We start from the raw sequence: 16958 nt of genomic DNA, 5'->3' as shown, positions 1-16958 counted from the left end.
AACATACATCTCTATTCCTATTTGCAGTAAGAGATGAACTGGCATTGTGTTCTTGTTTCTGAGGAGGAAATCATTTTGTGTTGAAACCCAGCCAGACTGAGGAAGTCCCGCTGAGACTGAAGGAAGCTCACTCATCCTTTGCAAATGCTCTGGGAGAAAGAAAAACATAAGAATTCTTGTCTGTGCAGTTTTAGCTTGCAGATACTGGGCAACAACCCACTGGATTATTTCCTCTGCACCTGTATGTAAATAATCCGAATGGAACTCATTAACATTTAAATTCTAAGTTACTAAAGTATCCAAGGGAAAACTGATTAGATTGACTTGATTTGGTGCCAATACAGTAAATGACTTAATCTTTCAAACAAATCGAGGCAGCAATCTTCCACAAATCTGAAACACCATGCTTAAAAAAAAAAAATGTCATTTTGAAATATGAAAGAAAGTACCTTATCTCAAAGAGTTCCTTTTCTTTTATCAAATAAATGTTAATGTTTATTTTCAGAGTCATGGAGACACTAACCATGGGTTTCCATCTTATTCCTCTAGTGGATTATTTTTAACCCAAGTGGTTTTTATTTTTCTTTGAAAAACTGAAATGCCTTTGGGGCTGAGTATACTTGGAAAATATGTAAATGATGGCTTTCTCCTGTCAATCTGCAAGTGAGGATTCAGTAAGCCCTTCACCCACATCATCTGTAGCATAATAGCATTTTAATTTAGAGTGAACCTTTTTGCTTAGCCCTTATGTATCTTGTATATTTTAAGAAAAACTATTTACAGAGACTTGTAAAAGTCCCTGGAGATACAACATCTCATTTTCAATTCTGTTGGCAGGAATACTAATTACATTATCACATATTCAGCAGCATTCAGGAGAGTTATTTTTCATTCATCCTTAAGACCTGGATGCCCACCAGGTCAGTTTCAATAAGCACTACCTTCAGAATCTCTGCTGATGGTACACACAGATAATTGAGCTCAGTGTTAGGAAGAAGCCTCACCCCCCAACAACAACAAAAAAAAGCTCAGCCTTGGAAATTTGCTCTGCTTCCCTTTCTTTGAGGTAGAAAAAAAAATCTAATAGTTGCTAGAAATGAGGAAATGGGAGTACATTTATCACCCAACCCTCTCACCCCCACAGATTAGGGTTTTTTTTTTTGTTTTTTTGGTTTTTTTGTTTTGTTTTGTTTTGTTTTGTTTTTAATTGAAGTTTGGCTTTGGTTCTTAAGAGTAGCAAGCAGGGCTGCTGAGAGTTAATACTGAAGACTAGGTGGATGATCTTCTCGGAGTTTGGTTCTCAAGATACTGAACATGTGCAGAGTTCTTTGTGGTGGCTTTTTTCTGCGGCTGCTGCTAAACGAATGCTTTCTGGTTTATACTATTTCCCTGTGCCTTTGAGCTCTTTAATAAGCATCAGTGGGATTAATAGCCAACACTGCTCACCATCTACACGCTTTGGTCTATGAAGACAGTAATGTAACTAGAAAATTCATTGTGTGTGTAGTCTGTTTTCAATGGCAGGTGTTGGTAGTATCAATTCAAAACTGTTGAGAAGAATGTATCTTTGACAATATGCAGAGATTCGAAGAACAGAGTTTGGTAACAAAAACAGGATCCAGAAATTGTTTCATTTCATATAGTAAATAGTAGTTGTGCTATCATGCCAAGATTACAGCAAACTGATTTCTCACCTTTGTTACTCATAATGAAAATGAGAAATTTTCATAAACTACATAGCACATTCCTATGGGGTTACTTGTTTTTGTCTTTGATGAGCAATATCTATTATTTTCCCCTCAAGGGAATCATTAATGACTTTGGTGTAGCTCTTCCTACCCTGTCCTTTCATGTAGAAAAATCACATCAGCAGCACCAGCAAAAGGTACAGTGGAAATTCAGAATTAAAAGGAAGTTTCATGTTCAAGGCATCATTCCACAGTGAGTATAGGAAAGGAATCAGAAACTTTAAGATATCCAACTTTTAGAACATCCTTATTGTCATTTTTCTGAGAAATAAAAAATAAAAATGAATATATGGAACAAGTCCATGAAGAAACATTTCGAAGCTCTAAATGCTACTGAAAATGGTAACATTAAAAATGTATGTTATGAAAGAAGGGGGAGATGAAAGACCTGGAGGGAGAGGAGCTCTACAAGAAGAGCAGCAGAATCAAAAAATATGGGCAAAGGGGTCTCTTCTGGGACCGATACTCAGTACCATGCATGGAAATAACCTAGAACCCCTGTACAGATGTAGCCCATGGCAGCTCAGTATCCAAGTGGGTTTCCTAGTAAGGGGAACAGGGGCTGTCTCTGGCATAAACTCAGTGGCTGGCTCTTTGGTTACTTCCCCCTGAGGGCAGAACAGCCTTACCAGGCTACAGAGGAAGACAATGAAGCTAGTCCTGATGAGACCTGATAGGCTAGGGTCAGATAGAAGGGGAGGAGGATCTCCCTTATCAGTGGACTGGGGGAGGGGCAAAAAAAGAAAAGAGGGAGGGTGGATGGGATTGGAAGGGGACTAGGGAGGGGAACTACAGCTGGGATACAAAGTGAATACAAGAGACCAAAAGATTAAAAATCAGTGGCTATTATTTTAAAGTTTAAAGCACAGGCCTGAACTAAGGCTAGCTGGGTGGAGATATGTCCCGCCACCTTTGGAAGAGCTAGCCTTAATGCCCTGAGGGGAAGAACTAGCCTTACTGCATTCTTTCCCCACCCACTAGAGATACAGTTGCTAGGAAACCAGCCCATCCCCCTAGAAAGGGATGATAGACCATTAATGGTTTGAGGACCTTCTTATAGCCAATCAATTCAAAATGCAGCATCCCTTTTTATGTTTTGACCAATAGATGCTTGCCAGGCAGGAATCCTCCTGCTTTGGGTATGCTGGGAGGGACTGGAATATTTAAATCACCCAACTAACAGGAGCACAGGGCTCTCGGCTACCACCACTTTGGTGATGAGAGTGTGTGAGCCCAAGCTGCAGATTGTAATAATTTGTAACTAAAAGGTCCTCATGTGTTTTGCAACAAACTCAACTCCTCATGGTGGTCTTTTGGGGTATCACTATTTGGGCATAACAAATAAATTGTAATTAATAATTTTTTAAAAGAAATGCATGTAAAAAAGAAAGAACAAAGATAAATGTATATATATATATATATATATATAAATTGTAGACCCTTCATACTAAATTTAACTGAATGTTAATTATTATATATAATTCAAAAAATAAACCATCTTACATTTTGAAAGATAATTTCTTTAACATACTTCCATTAGTAAAAAAACATCTCTTGCCCAAACAAAATATACATTAAGACTCACAACTGATATGACTAAAATAAAACATGCTATGGTCTTCGTCATTCTATGAAAGCTAAGAATTCATTGATTATTGGATAATCAGTGGGTTCAAGAGAAAAAAAGATAAAAAATACCACTCAATTATTATTTTATTTAATTAGTTATTCACTTTACATCTCAGTCGTAGCCTCCTCCTTCATCCCTTCTCAGTCCCTTCCTACCCGTTCTTTCCTCATTCCTCTATCTCCCCTCCCATGCCCATCAGAGAAGGAGAGCCCCTGTACAGAAACCCACCCCACCACCCCAGCACACCCAGTCTCATCAGGCCTGTATACTTCTTATTTCACATTTTCTTGCCAAGGCAGGGCCACCACGGGGAAGTGATCAAAAAACATTCAATAGAAACCATTAAAGAAAGCCTCTGTCCCCTTTTGGGGGGACCCACATGGAGGCTAAGCTGCCCATTGGATATATATGTATAGAGAGACTAGGTCTAGTCCATGTATGGTTCTTGGTTGGTACTTCAGTCTCTGCAAGCTCCTCTGGGCCAAGGTTAGTTGAGGTTAGTTAAGACTGTTGGTTTTCTTATGGAGCTCCTGCCCCCTCTGAGTCTTTCTATCCTTCCCTCTACTCTTCTACAAGGCTTCCTATGCTCTGCCAGGTGTTTGGCTATGAGTCTCAGTTTCTGTTCCTATCCATTGCTGGGCGGAGCCTCTCTGAGGACAGCTATGCCAGGCTTCCATTAGCAAACACAGTAGAGCATCATCAATAATGTCAGGAGTTGGTTCTCTACCATGGAGTAGGTCCCAGGTAGAGCCAGGCATTGGTTGCACATTTCTTCGGTCTCTATTTTGTATTTATCCTATATATCCAGTAGGCAGGGTAAATTCTAGGTGGAAGTTTTTGTAAGAGTTCCTCTCAGTCCACTCAATTATTTTGATTACTTTTGAGGATTTCATGCATGCATATAATATGATCTGATCACATCTACCCCATCCCAATATCTTCCCTAGGCCCTCTACCACCATTCCTTTCCCGTTTCTCATAGGTTTTTGTTTGTTGTTTGTTTCACTCACTGAGTCCACTTAGTGCCATGAATATGTACCTGGGTGTAGAATCATCTATTGGAGTATGGGTAACATCTCAGGGGCTACATAAATCCTTAAAGCAACCTAACTCTCTTTCCTTGGAACCAGGACATTTTTATTATTTGGTAAATTGTGAGTAATTAAAAAAGAAATCTTAAAATCTTAAAAACTTAAAGGAATAGAGATTTTAAGTTCTTAGTATTCATATACTAATGCTGTCATGATAATAGTGGATAATCATGGAAATAAATGTTCCACATCCTTATGTCTTTCTTTCTCTCTCACTTTCTTTTTTGTATTTAGCCAATTTTTAATTTTATTTATAAATTGTGAATTTCATACCACAAACTACAATCCCACTCACCTTCCTGTCCCTTTGTATCTGCCCTCCACCTTTAAAACCTCTCCCTGCCAAAAAGAAAAAAAACAAAACAAACAAACACCTCATTGTGGCACAGTGTGTCCGACAGTTTACTTTTGTGTCCACACATCTTTACTTGTAAATGTTTGTTGCAATGTTTCATTGGTTTGGTTAGAGCCCCCTTTGGCTTCTGCTGTACTGCCAATACTGGATTTTCACTGGGACTTCTCTCCAATATCCTGTTGTTGCCCTGTGTTATGGAGATTCTGCAGCTTTGAATATGTAAGACTGGCCCTTTCACGTGCTCCAGCAGTTCCTATATGGGCCTATATGGGGTGGGCCAACTCAAAACCCTGGACCTAGGCCTGGGTAGTAGCTGAGCTGGTCAGTTAACCAGCTCTTATGAACCCATACTGCTAAGGTGAGCTCTCCAGCAATGCCTCAGCTAGCTCACCCAGTGCTGCAGGTGGCAAGAGGCAAACCCACCTCTCCCACTCTTATGAACCTAGGGCTAGCTTTCCTGCCTGCTGCAGTGTCTAGGGGCCAGGGAGAGAGGAGGGGGCATCTCTCCTTCACCCATGCTACCACAAGGCATACAAGTAGCAGGGCCAGCCTTTCCATGCTCAATCTCTTGGGGTTCAGCCCACCAAGGACCCCTTCGGCCAGGTCCAGCTCTATTGGGCTGCCCAGGCAAGGTACAGAGCCCGCTCCCAAGCACTGCAGCTGGAAAGGGGCAGAGACAGCTCTGATATTCTCATGACCTAGAGGCTAGCTCTCCCACCTGCCACAGTTGGTGAGGGGTGGGAGGGGTATGTCTCTTTCTTAATGATTACTTATTTTACAACAGATAATGTCATTTGGGTCAGTCATCCTTCCATACTATTTTAGATATACAGTATTATATAGTAATATAGGAAAAGATCCAAGAAATTTTGATTTAGGTTTAGAATATAGTCAATACCTCCTCTTGATATTTTTAATTTATGTATTGGCTTTCTTTGTTTTTCTGTTTTTCTCTGGTATGTTCTCTTGGCACTGCTATAGAAACTTACAAATACTAGCTATGAGGTAAGTGAATTCTGTTCTTTCCAGCTTCTGGGGTCAGAAAGAAATTTAATGCAGTTGTATAGTACCCACTCCATAGGGAAGGTTCTTTTCTGGCTAATAGGGTAGAATGTAATGTCTTTCCAATCCTTCTGTATGATCAAAAGCACATCAAAAAAGGAGCATGAGTGCTTTTCTGGAGGAGGACAAAAAACAGAAGACCATTCCTACTGTCAGACGTTCCTACTGTGATAGTTAGGATGCACTCAAAGTTTATTTAGAACAAATACAACTTTAGTAAAGTAATCAATAGATGTTTAATACATAAATTTAATTTTGATGATTGGAAATGAATGTAAAAAAAATGTGCGAAGAGCAGCAACAACTCAAAAGAAAGAAATGATGTCCTGTGACTGCATGCATAGACTTGTTGGCATAAGGAAAACACTGAAGGCAGGGTGAAGGCATTCAGAGATCAGCACTGACAAACACAGCACATCCAGACTGAGCCGCTCCTGAGATCATTCTACTGGACCAAGCCAGTCCAACATTTTCTCCAATTACTTACTGAAAATGGCATAAAGCTTACACACCTTTTGTAGTCTGTTGTGTGTGATTATGGTTAATGGTGTGATGTTTATCAAATGATGATTCTATAAGATGAAGTGGATTCAATTTCCTATGAATATTTTCAATTTTTTCATAAACCCATGGAGTGGAGATCCCAGATTATTGCCACAAGGGACTGGCATTAGAATTTTTCAAATAAGGAAACAGCTTATGATTCACAGGACTTGGTTCTGCCTATTTCAATTTATTTTAGTCTATAATGCCAGCCAGAATGACTAATGGAATTCACATGAGATTGATTCCTTTGTTCAAACCTCTCTGTGCAGGAGTCATGACACATGAAAGTTTAATTGAAGAGATTAGAAAATTTATTTTTTAGCAGTTAGTCTCTTGAGTATATTTTACTTTCAATCTTTTAAAAGTATTTTTTACATATTGTCTATGCACATTTAGGGACGGAATAATTTAGGATATGATATGCAAGTTTATAGGTTTTCAGAGTGTATGTGAGATAAAGAGAGAGAGAGAGAGAGTCATGTGTGTCTAAGAAAGAGAAATATAGGCTTTCTTTTCCTCTGCAGGGTTGCAGTGCCAGCTGCTGTGAAGCTTGGCTCTCCTGAGCTCTCCAGTGCCATCCTTGTTGCTGCAGTGACCCTCGAGACAGGACCATCAATATGTGGAAGCTGACCAGGGATGCGTCCCACTATGGCATACCACGGCGAGCTCTGTGAGGCCATTCCTACTTTGTTAGTGATGTTATTATCTCCTCTGATGCTCACTTTGCCCTCTCAGGCTTCTAGGATGGAACACTGTGCCTCTGGGCTCTCACAACAGGCACCAACAATAGGCAATATGTATGCCACAAGGATGTGCTGAGTGTAGTCTTTGCCTCTGAAAAGGCAAATTTTCTCTGGATCCTGAAATAAGACCATAAAGTTAGGGACTCTGAGTGTCTGTAATTACACTGTCCAGGATGAGAGTCATTCGGAATGGTGTCTTCTGTCCCCTAACAGCAGCAACCCCATCATTGTCTCCTGTGGGACAAGCTGGTCAAGGTGTGAAATTTGGCTAACCACAAGCTGAAGACAAACCACATGGGCCACACTGGCTATCTGAACACAGTAATGGTCTCTCCAGATGGATCCCTCTGCGCTTCTGGAGGCAAGGATGGCCAGGGATCTCAGCGAAGGCAAGCACCTGTACATACAAGATGGTGGGAACATACAAAATGGTGGAGGCATCATCAATGCCTTGTGCTTTATCTCTAACTGCTACTGGCTCTGTGCTGCCACTGGCCCCAGTAGCAAGATCTGGGGCTTGGAGGGCAAAATCACTGTAGATGAACTGAAGCAAGAAGCAAGTAGCACCAGCAGCAAGGCAGAGCCAGTCCAGTGTACCTCTCTGGCGTGGTCTGCTGAAGGCCAGACTCTGTTTGCTGGCTGTACAGCGTATCCGGTGCTATGGTGGCAGGTGACTGCTGGTACATGCTAAAAGTTTATGACAGTCTTGGTAATAAAACTGGCTTTCTGTTTTCACTTTGCAAGCAGTCACCTATTGAAGATAGATTCTTGCTTAGGGAAGGGAGCTCACTTGAACATACAAGGCCTTGTATGTGCTGTTGCATTAAGTGTTAGTTGATATATGTCAGTTCTGTAGTGTCTGGACTTAGTATTATTTATCCCCTGTAGTTTCTTATAATATTCCTGCCTCCACTTTTGCATTGCTCCCTGATCCCTGAGGGATGGGATTTCTTATTTAGGACTGAGTGCTCTCACACTCCTATCTCTCTGTGCATTTTTCTAGTTGTGGGCCTTTGTATTAGTTCTCATCTATTCTTACATGAAGTTGATAGAACTAAGTAAATAAATCTCAGTGCTTTCACTTCTTTAAAAAAAACTGGCTTTCTGACAAAAAAAGAGAGAAAGATAAACACAAAAAGAGTAAAGAGAGAGTGAGGGCGGAAGGAGAAAGAGAGAGAGTAATATGAAGTAAATGAAGTCTGTAGATGATCATTCTAGAATACATTTAAGTACAAAGATTGTGCCTGATCTTGGATTTGTTATTACTTGATTTCAGCAGAGTAGAAATAGGAACAGCAGCTATGTCCAATGGTCCTGTGAATTAAGGATTTTCCAAAATCATCCACCTAAATCTGCTTTAAGAACCTACTTCTGTGGGAAACAGTGAGATCTCAAGAGGACAGGAATTCCACAAGGAGAGCAACAGAACCAAAAAATCTGAGCACAGGGGTCTTTCCTGAGACTGATACTCCAACTAAGGACTATGCATGGAGATAACCTAAGACCCCTGCACAGATGTGGCCCATGGCAGTTCAGTATCCAAGTGGGTTCCATTGTAATAGAAACAGGGACTGTCCCTGACATGAACTGATTGGCCTGCTCTTTAATTACCTCCCTTTGAGGGGGAAACAGCATTACCAGGCCACAGAAGAAGACAATGCAGCCACTCCTGATGAGACCTAATTGACTAGAATCAGAAGGAGAGAAAAGAAGACCTCCCCAACAGTGGACTTGGGGATAGGCATGCATGCAGAGGGTGGAGGAAGGGAGGGATTGGGACAGGAGGAGGGAGGGAACCACAGGGGGATACAAAATGAATAAAGTGTAATTAATAAAGAAATAAAAAAGAAAAAGAAAGTAAAAAGTTTATTAGTTAAAAAAAAGAAAGAATCTATTTCTGAACAGCATAGTTCAGCATGAAGAGTGGAGCGTTATCAGTGGCTATTTGGGTTCCCAAAGTAAAAATTAACTTTAAAACTAGTTCCACTCACCACAGATTGTTAGTGTTAAAGCCCCTCTCTAAGTCCAATTTCACTAGGTTTTTCCCCCCAATAAAGCAACAGACTACTATTTACCACTAGGCATCAGAAGAAGTAATTTCCATCATATTTAAGGGGCTGTGTTGTAGGGTATGAGCAGTTTTTGTCCTAAGAAGTAGGCTTATAAAATATTCTTCATTGTGTTACGGAAAGTTATGGGTACATTCCTTCAGAACACAAAAGCATTAATTTGAGAAGTGTGTGAGTGTGTGTTTGTGTGTGTTTATGTGTGTGTGTGTTTCCTTCATCTTGTCGTGTAACTTAAATACACTCTGAGACAGCAGTTCCAACACAGTCAATTCAGTTTGGCAAAGGTTCAGGGTACTCTTTATACACCTTTTCAATCTGCTATTCATTTCTCAACTGTACAGACACCCTAATGTTTGTTCAAATTTATCAAGCTAAAGAATATCCTTTAAACTTTTTCCTAGGGTAAGCTCCCACTGTTCTACCTGCTGAGAATCAAACCAATACTGTGTCTTAAGAACATTTCTGTTGCTGCTGCAGTTAGATGTATCCTTTGGGACCCTAGGAATAGCAGCAACCCAGGAAACCATCGATGTTCTCGCTACCTGCCTGAGCTTTGGTAAACCTTCTAGAACGTGGAGCTAAGGTGGAGAGAGTGGGAGGTAACACACCTGAAAGTCTAAATTGGAGAGATCAGAACATTTTTCCCCTCTGTCTTAGCAGTAAAACTCTCAGCTTGGTGCACTTTCAAACGTGCCCTCTTGTTCACAGTAAGATCGTGACAGTGCTGTCTACAGAGAATAGCTTTTTCATGTCCCAGAGAGCATCACTTGATAAGCGAAAGAAAGAAAAGACTATCAGGCATGACTCCACTTGCACTGCTTAAAAACAATTACAAAGTCTTTTATCTAAGCAAATGTTTTCAAGTGTTTATTAAATCTTATCAATAGCAGCCTTGATAGTAACGTTGTATAAGCTCAAGCTTCCGAGTCAGAAGAGGTTCATTTTCTAAACTGGCCCTTGTGAGAAATTGTTCTTTCATGACAGATGACTGATAGGACATGAGTGTTCCTGCCTCGTTGTGGCATAATCTGATAGTGTGTACTGCAGGGCTTCTTAAAGCTGTGCTGAGATGTCACTCAATTATATTAAAAATAAAATGGTAAATTTTAACTTTTTTAGGTTTTCTGAGTGATTGTAAAGCTAGCAACCACATTACATTTGACCCAAGCAATTATTATATAAAGAATAGTCTGAGAAATATGATAACCTTTAGAAGTTAATAGACTTTAAATTATACACAAATAAAAAGTAATAACTGCACATACATACCTTCTGAGAGGAACACTACAAGAAACAAGATGAAATGGACATATTGACTCTTATTGACTCTATTTCCTTAGCCAAAAAGAAGTGACAAAAGGTAGAATAAGAGAAACATAGAGAGACAGATAGAAAAATGAAGAAGAAATAATGGACTTAAATATGTATTTAAACCTTTGACTATTTGCTATCCAATAAGTCGTCAGTTTCTAGAGAAAAAATATTTTCTAGAAGAGGTTGTTAGTGTCTGAAAGAGTTAACACACATTCTAATCCACCCAGTGACAGCAGAGTAGTGATATTCAGTTGCCTGTGACAAAGAATCTGATCTCTGCTCATTTGTAGTGCCAAAGTGACATTGCTTAGGCTGTCAGAAGCCAAGCACCAGAAGCCCATCACCAAATATTCATTTGCCTGTGGTGTGCATCTGATAACTGACAGCTCTGAATCTCATATCATTTTTGGTGGCCTTCCCACTGACATGTTCTTTGATTAAAAAAATAGTCAGCCAGAAAGCTAGTGTGTCCCTAATGTGCCCACCTCAGTTTAACCTCCTTATTATGCTGGAATATTTCCCCTAAATTAGATTTCCTGTACTCATAGTGGCAGTTTACATGAATTTAATCCATTATAAAATGTGCAGTCCCCTTGAGATTCTGTGATAGATTGTGGTATTTGAAACTCACATTTACATGGGAAATAAAAACCTAGGCCATGACCAAATATGTTATCAGCTAAGCATTATCTTGAAATAATGGCACTATAAATGCTTGTCACCTCTGTCTGCTTCTCAGGGCTAGTGTTGCCTCTTTTGTGGTTCCTGAACAAAGTGAAGAAAGTTCCAGATCTCTGTGAGCCACTAGTAATAGCCAACCTCAACAGTCTTTTTTGTTCGATGTCATAATCCATCTTCATAATCAGACACAGTAATCTCCTTTACCCTTCTCCCTCACAGCTACTGAATCTGACTAGCAATTTTGCACAAGGGATGGAACTGAGCTATTATTAGAATTACTTACAAGCTATGTTTCAACTAACCCACATTGGCTGGCTATGAATGGAAAGTCCAAAAATCCAGAAGTTTCTTAGTCCATAAGGCTGACTATCTCAGTTGGTCTTCACTAGATGCTAGAACCCCAAAGAAGTAGGCTCTAATGCCAGTGAAGGAATAAAGCTCATAGTATCCAGAGTAGCCAGGACAATAAGTAAACGAAAATATCTCATGAAAGTAGTAATTCTTGAAAGGTTTAAAAGTACTGGTCAAATGTAAGTGCTTGGCAACTAAAGTAAGGATTCCAAATGAGGGAGTCCTCACTGAGAAAGACCAGGGCTTCCTCTGACTTGAGCATAATTGTGTATATGTATTTGAATAGGCATTCATAAACTGTCATCCTGCAGCTCATCCTCAACCCTCCAGAGCTACCTCAAAGCTGACTCTCTTTAACCTATTAAAATAACATAGTGCTAGTGAAAACAGATTTTTGTCTGTGTGTGAAAAAGAAGCTGAGATGGTCACATAATGATTTCTAATTTCTGTTGGCTTACTCCTTATTATTACTCCTTACTTCCCCGTCAGAAAAGCCATTGGCTGGCTAAACCTAGCCAGCAAGTTTCTGAAAAGTAAAATATTAAGCCAGCAAGTCAAAATACTATTGTTTTTGATACACTGGATTTGAATAAAAAAGACAACAAGGATTATATTTGAAAGCTACATGTTCACATTACCTCTTTAGACAACTTCTATATGTTAGAGGATTTTTGTGTACTTTGCATTTAAATGCTCATTTCTGTACACAGAAATCTGTTTGCAGTCCAGATGTTGACATTGTCATTTCTGTTGAATAATTTCTTGTTTCAACGCTGTGTAAAAAAAAAAATTGTTCTCCATCACCTCTGATTAGTTAATAAAGAGATGAACAGCTTATGGAGGGATAGGACAGACTAACTTCAGAATAGAAATCAGGAAATGTACTTTGTGGAGAAAGAAGTTTTGTCTTTGTTTCAATAGGAAAAGAAAAGCTATGGATTTCTTTAAAATTAATATAGATTAGATTTGACTAAGGGAGACCTCATGAAAATACTGACTGCAGACCTGAAGGAAGAAACCAAGAACAACAAAACAGGTAGCATAAATTGCTGATCCCTCTTTATGATAACAGCCGAGACTTGCTGAGGCATAACACGTCACCACATAGCCAATAAATCTTGTTGGCTACAAAATCCTCAGGACTCACTGTGCCATCCTTTATTATGGCATGGATGAAAATTTATATTACAGTTTGGCTATACATTCCAAACGGACTTATAAAGCAAGAGAGATGCCTTTCATCTGCTCAAACAGAGAGAATCATCTTCAGCTGAATTGTGCACACTGCATATTCCATACATGTGTTAATGCAAAGATGTATATTACTTTTAAAAGTTTATATGTTTATAGAGAAAAAGGACTAGACATCAAAGAAGACAAGTAGCTCAGATAATTCAGCCTCACAGACTGCCTCAATAGCTGTTTCCTCAAAAACCTGCATCCAGAAAAATTTCTAAATGGCTAGCTAATATCATCCAGCCTCAGCCCATTCCAATCAGGACTTCAGTTGATCCCAGAACTTTCCCATCACACAGAGACTGAATAACAAATGATACAGCCAGCTTTCACATGACTTGGCCATTTTCCTAATTTTCTTAGCTGCCCCCCCTCCAAAAAAATGTAGCCACCCATAGACAACAGGAAGCAATTTTAGGAGAATGATACCCCACTACAAAAAAGTGGGGGGAATGTATTTTAGATGGTGGAAGTTTGTTGACATGAAAGGGTAGTTGGCTGGAAGTTGTCAATGGTTTTGGTCAGAGAAACAAAAAGCTAAGGTGATCTCAATGTTGTGTAAAATATCTTTTTATATTCTTATTTGTTAATAAGAACTGAACAGCTGACAGTAGGCAGGACAGTTGAGGCAGAACTTCTAATTGCAGGGAGAGAGACACAAGTGGAAAGAAGAGAATGAGAGAGTTGCATGAGAGTGTTGCTAGGAAAATAAGGATGAAGCAGAAGCAGTGGGGCAAGACTAAGACAGCAAGAAAAGGGACATGTGGCTGAGAAATATGCTAGGCCAGCATAATTGGGTCAAAATAGCTCAATATCTACCCAGTTATAGTGCCAGAAGCTTGTTAATAGATATAAAAGGTTTCCATGTCATTATTTGGGAGCTAGAGCAGGTTAAGAAAAGCCCTTACTTTTAATTTTACATCTATCAAAGACTGAAAATGACTCCAAAGAGACTAAAGTCATCTAAAAGGACCATATCCAAGTCAGCTCAGGCTGTGATCACACAGGCATGCAACATCATAAGCTTCTATAACTAATTTTTGGGAACACAGTGTGTATTTGAAATTGTGATGTTTTGTTATTTTCTGTCTTTTGTCCTTGCTCAAGTGTACAATCATTTAGTTATAACCTAAACACCTGTATTGTTGTGCTCAGTGCTTTTTTCTCTACAATAGAAACTTCTAGTTTTATATTTGTCACCTGTGGTTGTTTGAATAAAAATGGCCTCCACAGGCTTATATGGAGAAGTGCAATCAGGAGTTGTGGTCTTGTTAGAGGAAGTTTGTCACTGTCATTTCTTATTGCCTGTGGACTCAGATATAGAACTCTCAGCTGCCTCTCCAGCACCATGTCTGCCTGCATGCTGCCATAGTTTTTACCATGATGATAATTGACTAAAACTTTGAACTATAAGCCAGCATCAATTGAATGTTTGCCCTTAAGAGAGCTTTTGTTGTCATGGTGCCTCTTCTTAGACATAGAAACCCTAACTATGGCAGAAGTTGGTTCCAGGGACTAGGGTATTGCTGTGACAGGCCCAACCATATTTGGTTTGGAGTAAGCTAGGCCTTAGCACTTTGGATTAGGAAAGCAATGGAATGCTTTAAGCGGGCCTTAACGAAGCATACTAGTAGGAGCTTGGAAAATAGTGGTGCTTAAGTTAATTTAAACTGTGGGGGCCACACTCAAGAGGAGAATCATGTTGCATGTGGCCTAAGACTAGTTTTGTGAAATTTTGGCAAAGAATGTGGCTGCTTTTTTACCTTGTTTAAAAAGTCTACCTGAGGGTAAATTGAAAAGTTTTGGATTAATTGCATTGGTAGAGGAAATCTCAAAAACAGCTTAGTATCCACCCTGTAGTGTGGTTATTAGTAATCATTCTTATGCAAGCTTGTAACCAAAAGGAGTAAACAGAACAAGAAAAAAGTACAAAATATACAATTCAATTTGTGGGGAAAGGGGGCTTTAAGAAGTAGAATGGAGCTAAACCCTGTGGTCAAAGAGATAAACAGATTAAAGAAAATCCTGATGTTAAATGAAGTAAAGGGAATGGTGACTTCCGAGCAAGACCTCACCATGCTAAGCTTCTAACTTGTGAAAATGAATTAAAGAAAAGCTGAGAACTTGGTTTGGTTATGCAGGCCTTTAATCCCAGCACTCAGGAGACAGAGGCAGGCATATCTGAGTTAGAGGCCAGCCTGGTCTACAGAGTGAGTTCCAGGACAGCTAAACCTAAGCTGTAAAGGAAACCAATGAAAACAGAAAGCTGGTGAAGATGTGCATGAGCCAACAGAGCATGTTCCAGCCCCAATAAGCAACAGAACTTGGCAGGTTATTCTACATGGTCCTGTATTTAGAATCAAGGACAGAAAGGTATCATGCAATCTCCTTCCTCTATTAAGGAAAGCCACTGAGGTCCAGCATGACCTGGACCATGAGTGGAAACCTACATAGACCGTTGGGTGAAGCTGGGACAATAAAGCCAGGGTTGCCTTAGAGATCCCAAAATGTTGGAGATGCAAGAGCCATGGGATACCTTCCAAGGAAAGATGCTAATATAGAGTGAACAAAGTCCAAGAGAAAGAAGTGTGCTGCAGTCAACAAAGCTGAAAGAAGTTGTCAATCTGAAGAGCATTTTGACATCAGACATAGAGTTGCAAAGTTTGGAGTTTGCCTAGCTGGTTTTCTGTATTGCTTTGGTCCAGTATTTCCTTACTATGCTCCTTTTCCTCACTTTTGGAACAGTAATATATATCCTGTGCCTTATATGTTGGAAGTATGTGGGGTTTTTTCATTTTGATTTTACAGGCTATCTTAAAAGATTGTATAAGTCTTAGAAGAGACTTTAAACTTTTAAACAAGTTGGAGAATGTTATAGATTATGGGGACTTTTGAAGTTGGGCTAAATGCATTTTGCACTATGATATAGCTATAAAGCTATAATGCCAGGGAGTGGAACGTGGTAGTTTGAATAACAATGGCCTCCATCAGTTTATGGGGAGTGGCACTGTCAGGAGGTGTGGCCTTACTGAAGTAGATGTGACCTTGTTAGAGGAAATGTGTCACTGTCACTTCCTGTTGCTTATGGACTCAGGTATAGAACTCTCAGCTACCTCTCCAGGGCCATGTCTACCTGCATGCTGCCATGCTTCCTGCCATGAAAATAATTGACTAAGCCTCTGAACTGTATCATATGTTTTAATTTATATTTGTTGTTGCCATGGTTTCTCTTCTTAGGAATAGAAATCCTAACTAAGACATCACCCAACAGTATGCAGGCTCGTGTCTTTGATATGTAATTTTAAATGCTTTTACATTTTAAATATATCTTATACTAAATCTTAATTGTTACTTATTTATATTTGTCTCACAATAGACTATCTACAAGATCAGAGAACATTTAACAAAACAGTTAATTATTCAATGAATATTTGTTTGGTTGAGAAAATAAATTAACAACGACGAAAGTTTTTAATATCACCATCGATACTTATACAAATACAGTTCCAACACAATACAGAAAGTATACTCAAACTAGGAAAACTTTGTAAAAGTTAATCTTTCCCCTCCAAAAATATGAGTTATGTTGATGTACATATGGGAAAACTGTAAAGAGACTGCACAAGATTGTGGGACTCTTAGCAGAAGACTTGGTGCTCTCCACAGGTTCAAAGCAAGATGAGGGAGATTACTATTAGCAACTAGAAAGAAGGAGACTCAAAGGTCATATGGTCAAACTCTATAGCCAGCCTGTGACCACTCTTTGTGGAAACAATTGAGGAACTAAATGACTCTATATTTCTTTTGCTTCCTCTAGTGTTTCCATGCTTGAAGTCTATTGGAGCTAGGACATATTACAGCACCTTGATCTCCTTCATGTATTAACATCTGAGACAGATCAGAATGGAAAGTTTGCTGAGACCTTCATCTTTCAAACACTATTTTCTACCTATCACTTTAGTGAATCATACTTATGAAATTATTTTCCATGCATTCAGCCAGGAATACCTTTGCCTTCTTCCACAAAAGAAACTGAATTAATTATTTAAGATCCAAGTGATAGATAGATAGATAGATAGATAGATAGATAGATAGATAGATGGCTAGATATACTATAACAGAAACCATAAAT

General features: G+C 39.3%; 1 pseudogene; it reads left to right on the top strand.

Moving 5' to 3' along the window:
- The first annotated feature begins 5824 nt into the window (after positions 1-5824).
- On the top strand, positions 5825-10067 carry LOC110560932 (small ribosomal subunit protein RACK1-like; annotated as a pseudogene).
- Positions 10068-16958: the final 6891 nt, after the last annotated feature.

This window comes from Meriones unguiculatus, chromosome 15 (assembly GCF_030254825.1).
Source record: "Meriones unguiculatus strain TT.TT164.6M chromosome 15, Bangor_MerUng_6.1, whole genome shotgun sequence".
In the NCBI taxonomy this organism is placed as follows: domain Eukaryota; kingdom Metazoa; phylum Chordata; class Mammalia; order Rodentia; family Muridae; genus Meriones; species Meriones unguiculatus.
This window is presented reverse-complemented; position numbering and strand designations above follow the sequence as displayed.